At 37.8% G+C, this 21,436-nt stretch overlaps 1 protein-coding gene and 1 long non-coding RNA gene across 3 annotated transcripts in view; one reads left to right on the forward strand and one right to left on the reverse strand.

Moving 5' to 3' along the window:
• The window catches only part of CHRM3 (cholinergic receptor muscarinic 3), a 453,380-nt gene that overhangs the window by 288,090 nt on the left and 143,854 nt on the right, over positions 1 to 21,436 (reverse strand). For both annotated transcript variants that reach the window (XM_039528236.1, XM_039528235.1), the window contains exon 3: positions 18,954 to 19,068. The gene's annotated coding sequence lies outside the window, so the exon portion shown is untranslated. The remainder of the gene's footprint in view (positions 1 to 18,953; positions 19,069 to 21,436) is intronic.
• On the forward strand, positions 1,025 to 19,542 carry LOC120399957. The gene is made up of 3 exons (XR_005595422.1): positions 1,025 to 1,081; positions 17,650 to 17,732; positions 19,427 to 19,542. It is a non-coding gene; the product is annotated as an uncharacterized LOC120399957 (long non-coding RNA).

Genomic DNA, 21,436 nt, shown 5'->3' on the forward strand with positions numbered 1-21,436 from the left:
AAGACCTGTAGTGCCTGATTGTGTGTGTGCGCAAAAATGTACATATACACATTTTGCAGTGCATAGGTAGAGTACTTCCATGGGCCTAGATGCTTAATTTAGAGCATTTTCCAATACATTTTCTATGCGGCACATTAATTTGTAGATCACTGTAGCAGTTACACCATGTCCAAGATACCTGATCATGGGTGAGGTATTAGTTAGAAGCATTATTTAGAAGAGAACCACCATCAGTATAAAAAGGTCTTTCATTGTTTGCTTCATTATTTGTATAGCACAAGCTTTCCCTCTGGGAAGAAAAACATGGATTTTAAATTAATCCCTCTGAAAATAAACTTGGGTTCAATTAATGGATGAGAAGGAAAGATTCACAAAATCCAACCTCAATTTATGATACCAAAAACATTTCAAAAATATTTTTGTGAAACTTGCAAAAACCTCCATTTCCAATGACTTTCATTATCTAATTCTAAAAGACAAGTCTGTGCAAATTAATAGAGCCCTGCGGATATCCATGGACCATGTTTGTGGATCGGATGCAAATACACATTTGATATTTGGGAAGGGCTCTACAAATTAAACTCAGCCAAGAATAGTGGAGCTGTAGCACCTCAGTGAAGTTCAATCCTTCCTCAAGCACCCTAATTTACAAGCAGTTTATATAAGTCTACAGTCCACTTTCTTTTGTGCAGCTGGCCCATTATGTGGTTTTCAGGTAACATTCATTGACACATTTTTGAAGCTTTTCACCCATTATTTCAAAAGAAACTCAAATCCTTAAGGAGGGATATAAATATTTCCTTAAAAAAATAAAGTGATGCATTTTATCAATTTTGAGACGTCTCCAATTATCTCAATAGCTAAGTCAAGCCTGAGCTCAGAGATATTTTGAATGTACTGAATTGTATGTTTTATATCACTTAAAGCACCCTCAACAAAAGTATAACCAGATGATGGAGTGTTTTTTTTCCCATGAGTGCCAGCACCTTGCTTTTTCTTACATTACTTCTTTTGATTTATTTCAAGATGAATCTAAGAAGAAAAACCCCAATAAAACAGCTTTGTTTCTAACCTTTGAATGGTAAGTAGTTTATCAGTAATTTGGCAATTTATAAGCATGTTTTCAACTCAAGGTAATAAGGCTTTGAAAGTGAACTTAAAACTAAACATAAACATTCTATCAATAGTGATACAGATCACACAGAAATATTTGTAAGTGTAACTATAATAAATTAACATGCAAAACATATGGCTTTTTAAACTAGCCAATTAGAGCTAAAGACAGAGCTGGCAGCCTCAGAATACTCAGTGAAATTATAATAATGTGACAGTGGTATACTCAAAACCTAAAATAAATCATGAGTGAATTGGCTCTTATGATGCAAGTAGCTAATAACCACTGTATCGGGTCATGTGCACAGCCCTCTATTGGATGGAATCTGAGTTAAAAGTGCTCCTTGCTCTCATCAAGTAATCAGTCCTTTCTTTATGGAGTCAATCAAAGGTTGGGAGATGTATTTTTCAAACTACTTGTTTCAACTTTGGTGTCTGTTTAAGTATCAGGATGGGCAAACTCCCTTTTCTAAAATCAGAACTCTAGGGTTCTGAAAATTTCCCTTCCTTTCCCACCAACTCAAGTTCGTCCAGGTTTGGACTACAAATGTAAAACTCCTACAAGAAAAGTTGTTCCTCTAAGGTTTCCCTTCCACTCTTGCAGATTCTGAATGTTTGTATAGTTCAAGGAGGCTTTTGAAAAAGCCAACTGAACAGAATCCGAATTATAAATCTTTTAGGTTCGCTCTTCACTACTATGCATGTGACTACATGAAATTGCAGCTCAACTTTCAGTTCTTTCTCTCAAAGTGTTTAAGGTTTGGAGAACCCCGCTCCACTTATCCCATTTCTAGCTCTTCAAACCTCTTCTAGCTCTTTTGCATGTCCATCTCAGTACTGCATTTGTGCAGTTAAACTACCTTGTAACTGGCTGACAGTGTTTGCCTGAAACACCCTGCTTTGCTGGGAAAGGCTTGAGTGGCCTCTGAAAAAACATCTACAATGTTTTATGGTCATTTACATTTTGAGTTCCTACTGTGGAACTCAAAAAATCATCAACACCAGCAACCCAAATTTTCCAGACCTGCAATAAGAAAAAAGCAAAATGAGTTCAAAAGAATGCAGAGTTGGCATATGGTGGATTTTAATCCTGAACCCTGAAAAACCAACGTCCCTACCTCACAGGGCTGTCATGAGGTTAATTCATGTATGCATTTAAAGCACTTTGAAAAATGGAAATCACTAAGTGCTGAATATCACTATGATAGTGAAAATGCATTTCCACAATTTTTATCCATAAACAGGAAACATTTGGGGCAAACCATGGATTTCTATTTCCTTATAGCTCCTAATGAAGTCACCGGAACCCCCATGAATGCATCTAAGGGAAAATTTGGAAGAAGATATGTGACAGTATGCCACCAATAGCTGTACTTATACCAATATAATTTACAGCAGCTATAGACAATGCAAGCAATATTTAAAGTCCAACATAAATGATACATTTGGATTTTTGATGAATTATGTATCATATTTTAATGCAAATGATATACTAATCAGGCTATCATGAATCCAAGCTGTCCACCGCAATCTTGCCTCAAAGCAACAGCATATCTGCCAATATGTAAACAGAGAAACAGACATAGACATACCTTTTGACCATCTTGAACTACATTTGAGTAGAGGAGCTGGAAAATCCAAGAATAAAAATGGCCACATATTTTGCTAAATATTTAGTTATCGCTTCTCTGGAATAGGGATGGTTCTAATGTATGCAAAATCCACATATAAATCTGCCATAAAATAAATATACCCTTACCCTATAATTGCCCAACATACAAAGATAAATAAAATAATAAAATAGTCATGGACATAATTTGAGTCAATGCAGAGTACTTAGAATTGCACCACAATTAAAGCCTCCTTCCAAAATACTTTTGGCAAAAACACCACTCTGACACTAGCTGGCACTGTTTTTTAGAGTCCTGAAATTCCAACACATGCATTCAATCAATCTAAGTTTTTCCAGACTCATTGGCTTCACCTGCTGTACATGCTAATATGTTGCTCCAGGCTCATGCTTCTTTGATCCCTGGATTCTCACTGGACTTTTTATTTTGATGCAGATTACTTATTTCCTTCCAAGCTCCCCAGAGCATCATCATACCCACAAATCCTCCTGCAAAATCCCTGCACAGATCTTCATGGCTGCATAATCTTGTAGCCTATCTAGCAACTGCATTGTTGAGTCTTTTAGATGGAAAATGCCTTTTACTATTAAGACACCCACAACTAACCAATCAATAATTCCTCAGTCTTTAAAAAACAAAACATGTTGGGTCTAGATTTTTTTTTATATATAATATACAGAGAGAGAGTGAGTATATACGCGCGTGTGTGTGTGTACACCTTATGTTATATATTTTTAAAAGGAATCACTGAAATGAAGCCACCTAGAGGATGGATCACAGCTGCAGTTTAACTGCAAACTGACAAAACAGTTTACAGGAAGAAATAAGGACCAGAATATCCAATTGAAATTGCAGTGAGAGATTTATTATGCAGAATGTAACACCTCTGAGTGACATTGTTATACCTATATAGGTTGGTAGTGTAAACTAAGTCCCAGAGAAGAGCACTACTTACACTGATCCAAAGTCCATTGTAGAGAATGGAAGTCTTTCCAATAACTCAACTTTGGAAAAGACCCTGAATATCAATTTTAATTCCTGGTGAATGCTGGGTATTCTTTGGACAGGCATCACGTCATACACACTAATGTACAACTACCACTGGAGTAAAACAGAACTGTTTAACAATGTACCACAACACTACATATCACAGTAGGACAATAAATGAAGAATGACTGTCAACTGAAACTGCAGGTGGAGTTTTAATGGGCAAGTCACAATTATCCAAGATAGACTGTGGCTAACATAGTGAAGACCTTGACTTGTTTGACAGTGTTGATACCATATTTTGAGAAAGAGGGTCAGTGCTAGTTTACTTTTTATAGTTTCTCTGGAGTAAAACATTCATGCAGAATAATCTCACAAGCAAAAGATTTCACTTTTTAATTAGTCCAGCCTCGTGAACAGTACAATAGTGTACTTTGGACAAGACAGATCTATATGCAGCAGCAACGTAAATTAGAACAGAAACAGCTTTAAAAGGATTAAGATGTCCTAGTGGAGAGTAGTGGAGAGTAGGAGTTCCAGCAAACAGCAGGGGTGCTGTAACAATTTGTATACTGGGAGTGCTGAGAGCCATTGAATCAAACTATAAACCCTGCATATAAACCACTATATAGAAACCACTTCAAGCCAGGGGGTGCTGCAGCACCCCCAACACTCCTTGTTCCAACACCTATGGCAAACAGAGTGAGTGGAAATTACTACTGTAGGAAATTTATAAAATGGCTTATCAATCACTTCTCTTTCTCCTGTAAGCAGCGAAACAGTTAGCAAATGAAACAGGAGTACTTGTGGCACCTTAAAGACTAACAAATTTATTTTAGCATGAGCTTTCGTGAGCTGCAGCTCACTTCTTGGACATTCTCACCTCTCCAGATCTATGTATTGTAAAGACCCTAATCACTGTGGTATCTTATCTGTTCTTCTCAATGTAAACCCTGCTCCTTGCAAACAAAACCCTGCTTTTAGTAAATCTCTCTTCACTACCTGTACACAAAATCAAACAGGCAGACTCAGGCTATGCCTACTGCAATCACAGGTGTGACTGCAGCACATGTAGACATACCTAAGCTAGCTTTGATCTAGCTAGCTCAAATAACAATAGAAGGGAAAATACAGCATAAGTAGTCATCTAAACCTATACTCATGGTCCCAGGCAGCCTTTTGCAGAAATGGCTTCACTGCTACTGTTATTCTAGCTAATTAGATCTAAGCTACCTTGGGTATGTCTACAGGTACTGCAATCAAACCTCTGATTTCAATATAGACATATGCATAATTTTAAAGTGTCCTATTTCAAAGCAGGCCTGCAGTCACCAAAACCCCCACAAAACCATGAACACTGAGTCTGTTCATATACTTGTGAGACTTCAGTGGATTTGATCTTAATTCATTCTGATGTAAGGTGGTAGCAGTTAGTTTCTTCCAACGTGAATGATTCTACCAGTGTGGGAGAGATTCTGTATACTTAAAGAGGGGAATACCACTGGAACCAGTAATCTCTCAAAACAGATACAGTGATTGTGACTTCAAAAATGTGAGAGTAGAAACAGGCCTTATATGCCTAAGCTTGCCTGTCTTTAAACAGGTTAGTAGAATATTTATCTAATTTACAGGTATCTTGTGACAATTACAATTTAAAAAATTGTTTTAGGTCATCCAGTGAAAACAACTATAACAGTACAAAGTTTTTCGTTAATAGATAATCATTGTTGACCTGGCTTTGTTTTTGGCAAGAATGGAGATGTCAATAAGTTCTCATCAAAAGATTAATTCAACCACTCAAGTAGCTCCAATTTGTGACCTAACCTTCCATCCATGACTGTGTCCCCTTACACTGGGTATTTTCTTTACTAGCCTGCTCAACACCTAGAGTAGAGACTCAGATTATTAAGTATACACAATAACATATTCAAATGATGGATGAAAGTGAGATTCTTTTTCATGTTTGCTTTTTTCATATAGTGAGTGACTCCTGTTGCTCAGCTGTTTCTTTTGAAAGCAAGAGCTATATTTAGCTTTAACTCTCTTTCACACAGTGTATGAGGAGCTAGATTCACAAAAGGCCATGGGTGCCTAACTTCCACTTTCAGAACCTAAATCCCAGAATCATACCGCACTAGGATTCACTAAATCCCTGCTCAGTTGCCATTGCCCCCCTCCCCCAGGTAAGCTAATTCATTTGGCACCTAAATTTTTGCAGTAAAAGTTCCCTAGATGCCTATGTTTGTGCCTGTGTGCATGCACACTGCAGCCTCATTCTCAGTGTCTGGGCACTTAATCCTCAGGGCAATGCACTAATGGGGGGAAGATTTCTCCACCTAACTCACCTGCGGGGACGAATCCAGTAAGCAGGCCCAGATCTTGCTGACCAGATTGCCGCCCCCCAGGCAAGATGAAAAATGCTGGGAAGGGGAGGCAAGCCTTCCTCCTAACTTTTAGCTCATTGGTTTGGGTACTCAGCTGGGATGTGGGAAAGCCCTGGTTCAAGTCCCCCCTCTGCCTGAGGGAGAGAAGGTATTTGAACAGGTATTAGCCACCTCTCAGGGCTATGGGATATTCTGATATAGGGACCCTCAGTCTCTCCTGTTGGAGCTATTCCATTGTGGATAAATAATTTAAAAAATCATTGAGCCAAAGAGACAGTGCAAACATGAGAGTGAGTCCTGGCAATTAGCACACTCACATGGGAGGTAAGACACTCAAGATCCAGTCCCCCTGCTCTATGGTTTTTAAAATGATTTATCCACAGTAGAACAGCTTCAACAGGATAGACGGAACCCTATATCAGAATATCTCAGCACCCAATGGTTAGGGCACTCACCTAAGAGGTGGCAGATCCAGTTCAAATCCCTTCTCCCACTTAGGTGGAGGGGAGACTTGAACCAGAGGTCTTCCACATTCCAGGTGAGTACCCTAACCCCTGGGCTAAAAGTTAGGAGGTAGCCCTCCTCCTTCAGCGACCACTTGCAAAATAGCATGGGCACCTAACACCCATAAGAATTCTAAGCAAAGGGAGGCGTCTCCCTCCAGCCTGGATTTAGGTGCCTATCTCCCTGACAGGGGCAGGGCTTAGGACACACCTGTTGCCCTGACATCTCCCAGTGGCTAGCTGAGGTGATTCCCTCCCTTGTGTGCTGGCTTTTGTGAATCCCATTCTGAGAAGCCATTCTCTCCCACTTCATTATGTAGGAAGAAGTAGGCACTGAACTCAGGCTTTGTAAATCCAGTGATTTTCTAGGATGCTATGCCTAATTTCCTTTGTGAATCTAGCCCAACACCTCTCTCTATATCATGTACACACACACACACACACACACACACACACACAGATTAACTAAGCAAATAGGGCTGTGTTTAGGTCAGACCAATTTATATATAATTTGGGTCAATAATGTATCAGTTTGAATAACTAATATATGGCTTGTCATTAACTAAATCAAATGGTGCCCGGTTATTCAAACTATGTATTATTTACACAACACTGAAAAAAGTTAAGTTTATCCCTTGTATACCTACATAAAAAAAAACTTTAACAATAGATGAACTATATCATCACAAAAAAAAACTACTGTTGGTTAGATTTTCAATTAGAATGTGCTGGATGTAGCAAAATAAGTAAAATGTGCTGAATAAATAACAAATGTTTCTGACCCACAGAAATTAGCATCAAAGGACACAAATAGGTACACAGTATTCTTATTGCAGCATATGAAATTATTAGAAATTTGAGGCATATTACCACCCTCTGTTTCCAGTTACTGTGGTTTCTTGTTGCTAGATGTGTGTGCTTATTTTGCTTTATGCACACTCAACTGCCCACGCTCCCTCAACATTTCGTGAAATAGAATTTAGGAGAATCCAAATTATTTGTCTACTTAATCTCAAGTTTTATTTTGTGTCTTCTATTTCCCCTCAATAAATAAATGAATATAGAAAGGCACACAACAATATAAATGGTATTTTAATAGTACAACACTGTACAAGTACTATTTAGACCAAATGGGACAGAGAAGTGACGGATGTACTGCTTTCAATCAAGTAAAGGCATCCACACACAGATAAATGTATTCTCTGTCCGGGATTCAAACTAAATCTTTTTCAGTTGTAGAAAAAAATGGTTTGGTTCAACAAATCTCCAAACAGCATGAGGGTCTACCTAGTAAAGATTTGCTTTTCCATTTGTCATGACAATCCAACAAAAGCTAGTTTCCACAGAGGCTTGAAGCACTAACATTGCTTTCCTTTAAGTTTGTTGTGATTAAGCTAAATTTTAAGAACATCTGGCAAGCTCTGGAGTATCCAACAAAATGTTGGTGTTCACAGTGAACCAAAATAGGGAAAGTCGGTCACAAAATAAAGGCTTCTTCCCTCTAAAAAAAATATTTGGTGGGGGGGAGGGGAGAACAGGACAAAAATCTTGCTTAGCTTTGTTAAGAACGTCTTATCAACAGATTCAATCTAAATGAACACATTTTCTGTACCTAGACACCTTTATTGAAAGCAATAAAAATAACCATATCTTATCTATAATCCTGAATATTTACTCAGCTTTCATTTATACCCTATTTATAAGCAATAAATAACTATTTAGCTGTGCATGCATGATTTCATGGTGTGAATTACAATTATGAATCTCATTCCTCCCCTTCCAAAATATTTGTTAGTCCTTTTAACATTATATATGTTGTTTCCCTTAGCTGAGAGATGTAAATTGCTTTTCAGAATCCTTCTCTTTTTATCCAACACTACTCCCTCCAACCCCATTGCTACTCAAGCTAGGAGCATAATTGAAGTAGGAGAATTAAACACTGTATATGTATCTGATCAACTGGAAAGTCATGAAATAACAATGATTTTTTTCTGCATTTTTCCTGAATTCAGTGTGTGTGTGTGTGTGTGTGCGCGCGGGGGAGGGGTATTTTGGAAAGCCCTCTTGTGAATTGGTCTCAAAATGTGTCAGTTTAATTACAGGACTTCTTACTAAAATTGTTCCTTGCTATAAAGTAGGTAATTCAGATCACTCACAGGGACAACTGCTTGGTCATACCAAGAATAATATACCCATACTTCATATTTTATTGAATCATGATGATCAACTACACCATTGCAAAATGTATTTGCTGACGCTCTTTACAAACTCGTTCTCATTCTAAAGAACTCCCATCTTTCTCACCCCCAGAAGGACCTCAGGGTTCTTAAGACCCTTTTAAATTTAGGTTAAATTTAGGTTTGGCTTTTTCTGATTTATTTCAAAAGTTCACTGCACATAGATAGGTTTTGTTTTTTTATTTACTTTGATTATGGATGAACTGTGTTTCTCCTCCTTCATTCATTCCCAGTTAGAGCGGCATATTTTTGAAGCTATTGACTTCAAAATTATTGACTGTCAGATTATTTTATATAAATGTAAACAACAAAGATGTCTAAACAAGGGTCTGGGTGGTCTAACACATTATTAATATTGTAATATAACCCCAACAGCATTAAAACTATCATTTAGTTAAGAACTCTGCCACCAGTCACCTACAAAGAAGCTCCTGTCCAGCCCTTCATCATTTTTGGAACGCATACCACACAAAAGTAGAGGGTCACCAAATCTAGGCTATTCTGGATAAAAAAAAAAAGATTAGGAACATCAGGATGCTCCATCAGACTTCTGTGGACTTTAAATGGCCACTGACTAGACCTTGTAAATGCTGTCAAAGGATAGAGTTTTGAAGAGATTAAAGGACTGATTTTCAGAAGATAATAGTGATTTTAGGTGCCTCCATTTTTTTTTAGTCCTCAACTTGAGACACCTTCCAGGAACCTGATTTTCAGCGGGTGGATGCTCAACACTCTGTCTCTATTTATAGTGAATGTGAGGGAGAAAAAATTTCAAAAGCTTTCAACCTGCAAGAGCAGAAAAATCAAGATGCATACTATTGAAGACAAAGAGGACAGCATATGTGATGAACCTCGGTTTATTATTATATGTCATGTAGGCTCAGCTAAAACAATAAGAAAACAATGGTTTAAAATGCTGATGATGAGCACTGACAAGGAACCAGATAAGAAAATCTTCTGCCAGACTGTTGTGTGGGTCCACATAGAATCTACCAATCTCAATTATAATATTACAATACAAGATAGGAATCAAGTTTCACAAAACAGTGGAGTCAAGCTAAAATTACTTGATGATTCTTCTATGAAGCCCTTAGGCCAATCCACACTAAACTGTGCATATATCACCAACTGAGAGCAAATGAAATCATTTATACTTTTATTTCTGAATACCATACAAGAATGTGAAAGGATTTTGCCCAATTGCTAGCTCCACCTACTGGCACTGCCTTACAAGCTTTAAAGTAGTCTTCTTCACATTCTGTGACCTGAACAAGGTGGCTAAGTGGCTAACATGGTGGCTAAGTCCATAAATGGCTATTAGCCAGGATGGATAAGAATGGTGTCCCTAGCCTCTGTTCATCAGAGGATGGAGATGGATGGCAGGAGAGAGATCACTTGATCATTGCCTGTTAGGTTCACTCCCTCAGGGACACCTGGGATTGGCCACTGTCGGTAGACAGATACTGGGCTAGATGGACCTTTGGTCTGACCCGGTACGGCCTTTCTTATGTTCTTATGTTATGTTCTAACAATGCAGTGTCATAGTCTTTAGATCACCCTATTTCCCCATATTTACTATTTTTACATGCTCATATTATTTTGCCTTAAGTACTGTCTTTGCATTCTGATAAAAAAACAAGGTCTAGTTTCTCTGCTCCTGTTCTGGTACCACTTAAGCAACGCAAAGTGGCTGGAATCTGGAAGCAGCTGGCCAGTTAAAAAATTCTCAGCTGGTGTATCCTATGCCAACTGCCTCCTGCCCCTAGTCAGAAGGTTATAATACAAAGTGGTGGGAGAGACAAGAAATAGAGGTATTCCTCTGATTCGCCAATTAAAAGGTGGCATATGGCCCCTTAAGGCTAGCTGTCATTAGTTACAGCAGTCTAAAGGTCCTTCACTTTCCCCGAAGCCAAGCAGACTAGTGTAGGAGAGAACATAGCATTAAGTATGAAAATGGAGTTTAGTCTCTAACTTTTGTACAGACAGGTGACCGTGCAAACTTCTTTATACATCTGCCAATATACCTCAGTCATAGACTTGCACAAAATCCATGTCATACCAAATCCTCATTTTTCTCTATGACAGAACTGCAAATTGTACCAAGTTATGGAGTTGTTTTAAAATATGAATCAATACCTAGGAAAGTCAAGGACAAAAACAGCAACACTTTTTCACCTGTGACTTACCATGGGATTTGAACATAGCTCTCCAGAGCTGAAAAGGTAGTGCTTTCTTTCACATTCGCTGTAGCAATTACCTTCCGTGATTCTATGTTTATATTTTCCTACAGTCCAAAATGCTAGAAAACAGATACTTCACATGTAGTTTGGAAGAGGTCTAGGACAGCTTTAAGATTTACTTGTTTTTGTTTGTTTGTTTTGTTTTTAATTTACAATGGCTCAGATTAGGTGTCCTGTATCTCAGCTTTCCACTGGGAGTTCTACCTCTATTGCGGCAGCAATGACTTGCTTAATTCTACATTCTGTGGGTTTTTTCAGAGTAATGGGGTATGGGTTTCAGCAGACGATATTTGTAGTTCTGTGCATCCTGACTTGTCTGAGTTAACAGTTTCCTAACCTGTTTTTCATTTGTTTGCTGGCATAAAGCATCAAGAACCTAAGTAAGAGGGGATACGATAGGTCTGTAAAATCTTGACTGGTGTGGAGAAAGTGAATAAGGAAATGTTATTTACTCCTTCACATAACACAAGAACCGGGGGCCACCCAATGAAATTAATAGATAGCACATTTAAAACAAACAACAGAAAGTACGTATTCACACAACACATAGTCAACCTGTTGAACTCTTTGCCAGGGGATGTTGTGAAGGTCAAAAGTATAACATGTTTCAAAAAAGAATTAAGTAAGTTCCTGGAGGATAGGTCCATTAATGGATATTAGCCAGCATGGGCAGGGATGCAACACCATGTTCTGAGTGTTCCGAGCCTCTGTTTAGCAGAAGCTGTGAATGGACGACGGGATGGATCACTTGATGATTACCTGTTCTGGTCGTTCCCTCTGAAGCACCTGGCACTGGCCACTGTTGGAAGACAGGATACTGGGCTAGATAGAGCATTGGTCTTACAACGTATGTCCATTTAAATATTTTTATCCAATGCCCATTAAAATTAATCAAAAGACTCCTGCTGACTTATGTGGGCTTTGGATCCAGACCCACATTTGTAGGTTGCACTGCAGTTCTATGGGCAACAGTAAACAGTGTGAGTTACTCACTGAATTTTTGAGCTTGCTGGAAATGTTGCACTAACACACCAGCAAATTATGAAGCATCTGAAGAGTTTTATTAGGCTAACTGCTGTGTGCACCAGTGCCAGTACTTTAGTATAACAGTGTAAATATCTTCTAGCCATCTAGGGGAACTTCTTACACCACTAACAACTAGCAATTCTGAATGAGAAACTTAAGTTCAAGAATTTTTTTTGTGCATACTTTCCTGTAATTCACAAATAGTCTTTTTTTCTAGTAAAGCTTTGCAAGCCATTAATCTGCAACAAGAAACAATACATTTGCCTAATTTTCGTAATCCATAAAATAGACTTTACACTAATAGACAGGAAAACAGTGAATGCTAATCCACTGGCTACATAGTAATATGATTCCATTTGAGTTGAGACTGAAACCAACAAATCTGGTACCACAGCATACTTTTTGTCCCTGCTTATTTAAATCACGTAAACTTTATAAAACAAGCATCATCATAATATTATTTTGTGCAAGGGCTTGGCTACACTTGAAAGTTGCAGCGCTGGTGGAGGCTTTCCAGCACTGCAATTAGTAACCGTCCACACCTGCAAGGCACATCCAGCGCTGCAACTCCCTGGCTGCAGCGCTGGCTGAACACCTGGTCTGGTTGGGGTGTAGCGATTGCAGCGCTGGTGATCCAGCGCTGCTTGTCAAGTGTGGACACACACCAGCGCTGTTATTGGCCTCCAGGGTATTAGCAGATATCCCAGAATGCTTTTATAAATTACTCTCTTTGTTTTGTTATGCAGCCTCTCTTTGTTTTGTTGTGAACTCGGAGCTCCGTAGCTCCGTTGATCCGTTGATCCCGGAGCTGCTTATCTACAAACACAGCTCCTGTTTGCTGTGATCAATCTGTGAACAATCAAATGAGATAATGAGGCAGGCAGGAAGTGAGTGTTTGCTTGACAGAAATGGGGCAGAGGGGAGAGAGGGAGTCCGTTGGCTGCAGGCTGTTTGCAGTTAAGAGTTAAGGGTAAGGGATCGGGAACATGTTCTGATTTTTCAAGGCAGGAAGGTAACACACAGTGTTGGCTCCAAAAATCCACTCTCTCTCTCTTGCCCGCTCCCTGTCACAGTACCCCCCCCTCTTTTGAAAAGCACGTTGCTGCCACTTGAACGCTGGGATAGCTGCCCATAATGCATCACTTCCAACAGCTCTGCAAATGTGGCCACACACCAGCGCTGGTAGCTGTGAGTGTGGCCACACACCAGCGCTGTTCCTACACAGCTGGATGACCAGCGCTGTAACTCCCAGCGCTGCAACTTTCAAGTGTAGCCAAGCCCCAAGCCTCCTTCCACTTCATGGATCATTTTGTTCAGACTCTAAACCATTTTCCAAGATAACTTTTGTTGCCCAAGATAGGAAGGAGCTGCATCAAACAAATAACTTAGAAAATATAAAACAAACAAGTAAATATAAATAAAGATGCAAAAAAGTTAGAGCATAATCTGCTTTAGCATCTGTTTTAAAGGAAGCACCTTCCTGCAATAGCTCCTTTAAGGCCAGATTCTGCCACCTGAACTCACAATGCATTGAAAAGAATGGGAATATTTGTAGTTCTGAGTCTCATCTAAAGCCCAGTGAAATCAATGGAAATGTTCCCAATGGGCTTTGGGATCAGGCCCTGTGCTACTGATCAATGTAAGGATGGGAAAATCTGGCCTGAAATATTATCAGGGAAATGTGGAGGACTAGTCACCCTTACTATAAAACACAATTGTAGCTACTCTTCTTGGGTTACTAGATTGCTGGTTTTTCCTTAACTAACAGCCAACTTTGTTATAGTTTTGTTGAAATTTTTACCTGTGTACTTTGCACAAGATTCCTGGGATATTTTGGTGCTTCCACTTCTCAACAGTAATATGAACTGGAAGTGCAGAGATGCTTGTAAAAATGAAGGACATTTCCTGATCAGTTCTTATATTATCTGAATTTTTGTGCCCAACCATTGAGGCAATATCAAGGACCTAATTATAAATCCTAATTATAAAACCAGGAAATTTAAGGACAAAAACACTAACAATTATTCATCCCATTGTGCTTATTAGTTGCAGGCATCTCACCCCAGTACACATCAGTAGCATTACCATTATTTCCATAAATAATGCACTAGTAGGCTAATCTGTTTTGCCGCCATTCATTCAATTCACCTTCTCTGCTATCACCATTCTGCTAACTTGCCAGTTATGATGGGTTAGAACAGTCCTGCTACTAGATTGGCAGGTAAAATCCACCTAGGAATATCATTCATGAGCTGAATCATTGATAGCTGTAGTAGTAGACCAATGAAGTAAGAAAAAGGAACAAACAGAATGTGACATGGACTTTTGAATTACCACATTGGAAACATTAAAGTAGGAAACAAAATGGAGAATTTTACTATTTGATAGGCAGTGATTTAGTTCAAAATTGAAATATTCCACCTGAATCAGACACCATTGTATCTGGGAGTTCTGATAAGCAGAGTAAAGACAGGCTCAAGCCAGAGTTCAGAACAAAATCCAAACCTCTCCTAACTTAGTGTTGCGAGGTTTGTGAGGTTTAGTAGAGGATCTTTAGAGAGACAGACATGAGCTGTGAAGTTCAAATGTGAATCTTTATCCAGGTCTATACTTCCCTAAAGTTCCAGGGTGGTTCCGGTGACGGGTTCATAATGTTTGTCTATAACTGTTGATGCTAGCCATAATAGTTACCACCTTAGTGGTACTAAAGAAACACAAGTAGCAAGTATTACACTTTTGGGTAAACTCTGTTTCTTAGTCAGGAAAAAATGTTAATTCATTTGTATTATTTTTTTGTTATTTTGTCTCACAAACAGAAAGGTGTAAAGTTTTCATAATAGATTTGTTGTCACCTTGCTAGTAAAGCACCTTTTCCCTGCCTTTTTAGATCTGTTGTCAGTATACTCTCAAAGTAAGCTACAGTACTATGATTATCCAGTAAAGAGTCCTTGTTTATTCTTTGATCTTACTACTTAACATATGACGAACATATTATCTTGTTTGTAAGTCTGAGTTTTCCATTTTATATATTTTCTTCTTAATTATCATAAATGTCTAATGAACAGCATCTTTATGTTTTTTGTTTCATCCCTATGTAAAAATGTCACACATTTAATATTTTGAAACATCTGTTCAATATTAAAAAGTTCTAATATATGTAGTAGGAGACCAAAATTTAAATGCAGTTTTCAAACAAAATTACAGTATCTATTGAACTGGCTTTGTTTAACAGTCAAGTGTAATGAGGGCTGGGCCCAGCTACATACTGAATGAGCTAGGTATAAGGTACTGTGGAAGCACCTTAGAGTCTCTCATTCCTTGCCCCCTAGAAATCTGATTCTCCCCCTTTACTTAGGCTCCCCTCCTTCTCTTACAACCTCAGTGCAACTTCTCTACTAAGGCTTTGTCCACACTACAAGGTAAAGGTGTGATTCACAATTTGCATATATGTACTCGTGCTAGCTCAAGGAGAGATAGCATGAGTATAAACAGTAGTGTAGCCAAGGTAGTGCACACAGTGGCAGAATGGCTTAGCTGTGCCGAGTATGTACCCACGGGGTTGATGGCTACTACTGCTATTTATACTTTCACTAGCTCTCATGAAGCTAGCATGAGTATGTATACACAAACTGGGAATCACACCTCTACCTCATGGTGTGGACGTAGTATAAGAGCATAATTCCACCACTCTCATGTACCTTAACTCCATTAGTAGTCTGACTGATTTCAGTGGCATGGCTCATAGAGTAATTGTGGTGGAACTGCAACCACACTGGGGCTCTTAAATAAATAAATATTGGACAAGGTATCCTTTCATGTCATCTAGGATTTGGTATTTTATAAACAGGCAGCCCAATTTCCAATAATGGAGAGAGAGGAAAACATATAAGATTAATTAAATTTGTTCTGGCATTACATTTATCTCCTGAAAACTGTCTTCAGATTTTGTCTGGCTATAGGGTGGCTGGTGCTATAGGGTGGCTGATCTTTTACCACAGTAGTCCTAATCTCATATATTAAACCACAAGTGAAAAATTAGTTTTGGGATGAAGATTCTCCATCCCCATTTTTACACATTACAAAATTCCTCCCTGCTTGAGAAGGTTGACTCAAGAGAGTCACAGATTTAACATAGCAAGGCATTAGACTTATCACATCTTATAGACGTTGTGTGTTTGGGGAAATTGTAGGGTTTTCATCAGTAATAGAAAATAAGTTTTTAAAATTGATGAGATAATTTCGCTATTCTCTCAGTTTGACCATGTACAAAACACTAATTCTAATCACACACTAGTGTGCAGAATGAGTAACTTCAGTAAAGTTCTGTTCAGTAAAGCATCACACCTCTGTAAAAATCATCATAATAATGTGGTGTTCATGACTAGGATGATGGACAGGCTTTTTATATTTAAGGAAGTTGGCTCTTCCACCAATTGTGTCACAAGACTTTCCATTTCATGATAAATCAGTATGCAAAAAACAGAAGCTGGAAATATGAGGTACACTTGCTGATAAGGAAAAAAGGAAAGAATGAGGTCAAGTCTCTAGAGCACTCTGCTAATGCAGCAAATAAAAAGCCTGGTCAGGAAAAAAAATACAGAAATCAATGAATGCCCAAGGGACTGCATCACAGAATCAACAGGTGTCAGATAACCCATCAAACAATGTCATTTTGCTTAATAATTTGCCAGAGGAGACAAATGAGGTGATGCTGTCTATGCTGTTTAACCAGTCCCCTGGTTTGATCATAGTACATTCAGTACCTGGGAGACAACATTGCATTTGTGGTGTTTGAAAAAGAGAAACAGGCAGGTGCTGATGAAGAACAGGCAGAGAGAAGATATTCTCCAAGGACTGATTAACAACTCATGCATGAAAGTGACACACACCCAAGAACAACAGCAGTGGTAGTTCCCCAAAAAGGGATTCTGAGGGTTTATTTATTTATTTTAGTAGAACTATGCAAAATACTGAATACACTATAAAACTGGCACAGTTCACATATCTGATAATTTTTACAACAAAAATGTTATATTTCACTATAGCAAAGAACACATTTCTAGCAAAAGAATTTCACAGGTAAAAATCTAGATCTATTTGTATTCAACACTGAAAAGGAATAGAGTGCTACCACACCTCAGAATTGGCAAGCGTAAATGAGGACATTGAAAACTCCATTGTCAGTCACAATTTATTACTGCACATCAGTGCAACTTGAGTACAAATTTGATTAATGCCTTTACTTTTTTTTTCTATGCTGGATATAAGCATTTCTAAGATTGTTAGTCTCTTTCCTTTCCTCTTTCCTATACATTTTGTATAGCCAGGATCCTGAAATCTAGATAGCAAGAGGAAAGAAAAGGTATTTTTCACAGAGGAATTAATCTATTTTCTTATTTGAGCCCATGTGGGATATTGCACAGACATAGCATTATAACAAGCATTAGTAGGCAAATCTTAACAGTGATAATCTATTCTTGTGACAAACTAAGAATTTCTTATAACTAGACTACCGTCTTTTGGTACAGAGAGCCCACATTTGGTTACCTAAAAAGGAGAACTTCCTAGACCTAAGCTGGAGTTTGGGTATGAGACTGACTTACTATTTCTGGTGAGTTAGATGTATGTCTGTTGAACTTTTTGATATCTGTTTTTGGTTTGTCAACGTTTAACTTCAAGCTGAGTGAAATGAACAAGTAGTACTTTGGATCTCATTACTGCATATCTGAACACTGTGTAAACCAGAAATAATGGCTCAGTTATACTACATGGAGCCTTGTTTTTGGATTTTTTTTTTAAATATTATTGTGCATCCAGTACGTAATGTTGCCTCTGAATACTGTAAGCAGATTAGTTATGGACATAAAAAGAACAAAGACAGTACAAAATATAAAGCGAAACTTCCCCAGCCCCTCAAGTATTTTCTCCCATTTAAATATTTATGTTTTAGCTTTTATTTTTAAGATCTATTTTCTAAACTTTTTGTTCTTTAAACAGTCTGATATCTCTGATACAATACAACATAAACATCTCTTTGGACCTTATTCTCACTTACCTTAAGGGCCCTTCACACTAGTGTAAATGGCCTTAAACCAAAAGTAAATTGTCCTATTTTAAGCCTCTTTATAAAACTCTGGAAATATAAAGGGGCTTTAGTCTGAGAATCAGGCCCAAGATGCTTAATGTACAAATGTCTGAAAATGGCTACACTTTTCTAAAGGTATACTTCAAAGAAGATTTTTTTCCAAATGTTCTCATGCTTTCACAGCTCAAGAAACATACTTGTTTTCCAAATAATAAGTTAATTCTATTAAGTCAATAAGAAGTAGGGTGACCAGATAGAACTGTGAAAAAATGGGACAGGAGATTGGTGGGGATGGGGGGTAAATAGGCGCCTATATAAGAAAAAGTCCCCCAAAATGGGACTGTCCCTTTAAAAACGGGACATCTGGTCACCCTAATAAGAAGCATCTAATAGATCAGGGGTAGGCAACCTATGGCACACATGCCGAAGGCGGCACACGAGCTGATTTTCAGTGGCACTCACACTGCCCAGGTCCTGGCCACTGGTCCAGGGGGCTCTGCATTTTAATTGAATTTTAAATGAAGCTTCTCAAACATTTTAAAAACCTTATTTACATTACATACAACAATAGTTTAGTTATATATTATAGACTTATAGAAAGAGACCGTCTAAAAATGTTAAAAAATATTACTGGCACGAAAAACCTTAAATTAGAGTAAATAAATGAAGACTCGGCACACCACTCCTGAAAGGTTGCCGACCCCTGTAATAGAAGTATGGTAATCAACAACAACAACAAAAACTTACCAATGACAAGGAAGAAGTTTGATATGGTATGTCATGTTGCAGATGACTGTAACTCATCCAACCTGCAGCTCATTATACCACTCATTGCTGTAAGATTTGCCATAACCACCAAAATCTTCAAAAACAAAAAACAAACATTCAGATACTGAGACAATAGGAAATAAAAGTTTCTTATTAAATGTATTATGTTAAATCTCGCAGTTGCTTAAAAACATCTTTCAAAACAGTTACACTATAACCTATTTGATTATTACCATCATCTGGCAGGAAACTATCTTTCAAGTAGTGTTATGCTTAAATACTTCATTTACAGTTCTTTCCAATGTTTGTTTTTAAGATGACCTTTCAGGATTCAAATCCCTTTACTGTTGTTTATTTGTTTTTAAATAATTGGTTCATAAATCAGTGTTCTTCCCAAGACATATTTCAGTTTAGACTAATTTATCCTGATCTCTTTCTGTTCTTTTCCTCAGGAACGTAAACAGCAGAACTTACTGTTAAGGCTCAACATTCGTATATGTAAACTAAATAAAAAGTCCATAGTTGTATGCAAGGGGAATCCTCAAGTACCTAGGAACAGAGCAGTGCAAATTTGCTACAGCTCACCCAAGGATCCAGCTCCAAAACAACATATAAATAATCATGAAGTGTGCACAGAAGCAATGGTATGTGATCGCTCTGTAACAGCCCTTCCTTTAATCTCCATACATGTGGATTAAAATATTTTGCTTCTTAAAGTTTGTTTGCTTCACTGTCATTTTCTTTTCACTATTTTGAAGTAAATTCAGCTCCCATGAAAGGTGCCAGACTGAAGATTGATCACAGACCAACAGCTCCTCACCCACATTTCTTGTACAAACAGATCCAAGGAATGCAGGATTTGGCCTATTCTAAGGCCACTTCAAAATGCCTAAATGACTTTGAGAAAAGGGATAAGAGGATTTTCCAGTCTCCATGCCCATTCCTTGGTGCCAGCTAGTACTAACCGCAATATGGACACTTTTTGCCTAGAAACTGAACTAAGGATATAGAACAAGGTCATATCACAGACACCACATAAGAATCATGAATGGTTACACACATTTACCGTCCATTAAATAAATGTCAGATGGAAAAAAATACTAAAAATATTTGCCTTTACCATTTACAATCTATATACATGTTGTCTTTAACAAGTAAAAGCTCATATGAAATCTGTTAAAAGTACTTTTTAGACTTGTCTTTTCTATAGTGGTATGTATTACCCATGCAGTAAGCAATACCTTCACTATAGTTTTCACTCAACATTATATATTCAAAAGCATCTTCTGATTTACAGTAATAGAAATAGAAGTGAGTACAGTAAATAGTCATGTGAACTATGAATCAGTAGCTAACAGGAATACTCACATGATTAAGAACAAGTCACTCACAAGAATGAAGATTTGTAGGACCAGACTCACAATCTCTACATCTGAGTACCACAGTAACCCGATTCAAGAGTACTTGAGCTTATGTTTTATACTATTTTAATTTCTCAAAGACATCTTTACAGAGTCAAAACCTCATGAGATCTGGTCTTTCCATGCTATTTGCACTGTACAGGAGCTGAAATACCATGAGAAGACCTCACTACTCCTGAATGCATTCAGAAAACAAAATGAAATGAAAAATAAACTATGTAAACATAAATACCAATGCAGAGAAGCTTTTATTAAACAACTAACAAAAATCACTTTCATAAGGGAGAGGTTTGTTTATTGCATAATTGCAATTTATTAAATATGAGCCCATTACTGTTAGTAAAGCAATTAAAATAATTTCATTTTTACAGAATGCTTGAAATACAAATGTTTTAAAAAATTAATGTATCAAAAAAGTCACTTGTCAAAACATTGTTCTGTCTGCTAGTTAACATACACAGAGGTGAAATAAGAATATAGAATTTGAGAATTGCTTTCACGTGTTTCATGTATAAAAACAAAGTAATACACAGAGCCACATGAAAGGGAGACACTCCTGCACAAAAATTATAATCCAGCCATCAGATCTGCAGGGGTAGATTCTAGTGCCTACGGGGAGCTCCAGCAAGCTCAACAGGCCACTGAAGTCCAGAGTCAGACAGTCTACAAGGCAAAGGTGAAGCTGTATCTTGGGCCTATTCTGGACAATTTTGGCTTTGTTCAAAAGGTGAAACAAATTTTAGACTCTGCATATGACACCTCCAATGCAAACCGAATGAAAAATTCAAAAAGACAAATGCTGGACTGTCCTCTACAAAGACAAGTATAGTAGACAGAATGTGATGAAGCAACTGATTTAGTTTCATTTAATTAGAGAAGTTAGTTCATGCTAAAATGATCATTAATGATAAAAGTAGTCTACAAATGATGTTGTCTATAAAATTTATACAACAATTTGTCCTGGTATAATATGTTCCAACAAGTATCTTGCACTGACAATTAAGTAGAAACCCATGAGCACTTTGTATGCATTTCACAATC

The sequence above is a fragment of the Mauremys reevesii genome, linkage group 3 (assembly GCF_016161935.1).
Source record: "Mauremys reevesii isolate NIE-2019 linkage group 3, ASM1616193v1, whole genome shotgun sequence".
Classification (NCBI taxonomy): domain Eukaryota; kingdom Metazoa; phylum Chordata; order Testudines; family Geoemydidae; genus Mauremys; species Mauremys reevesii.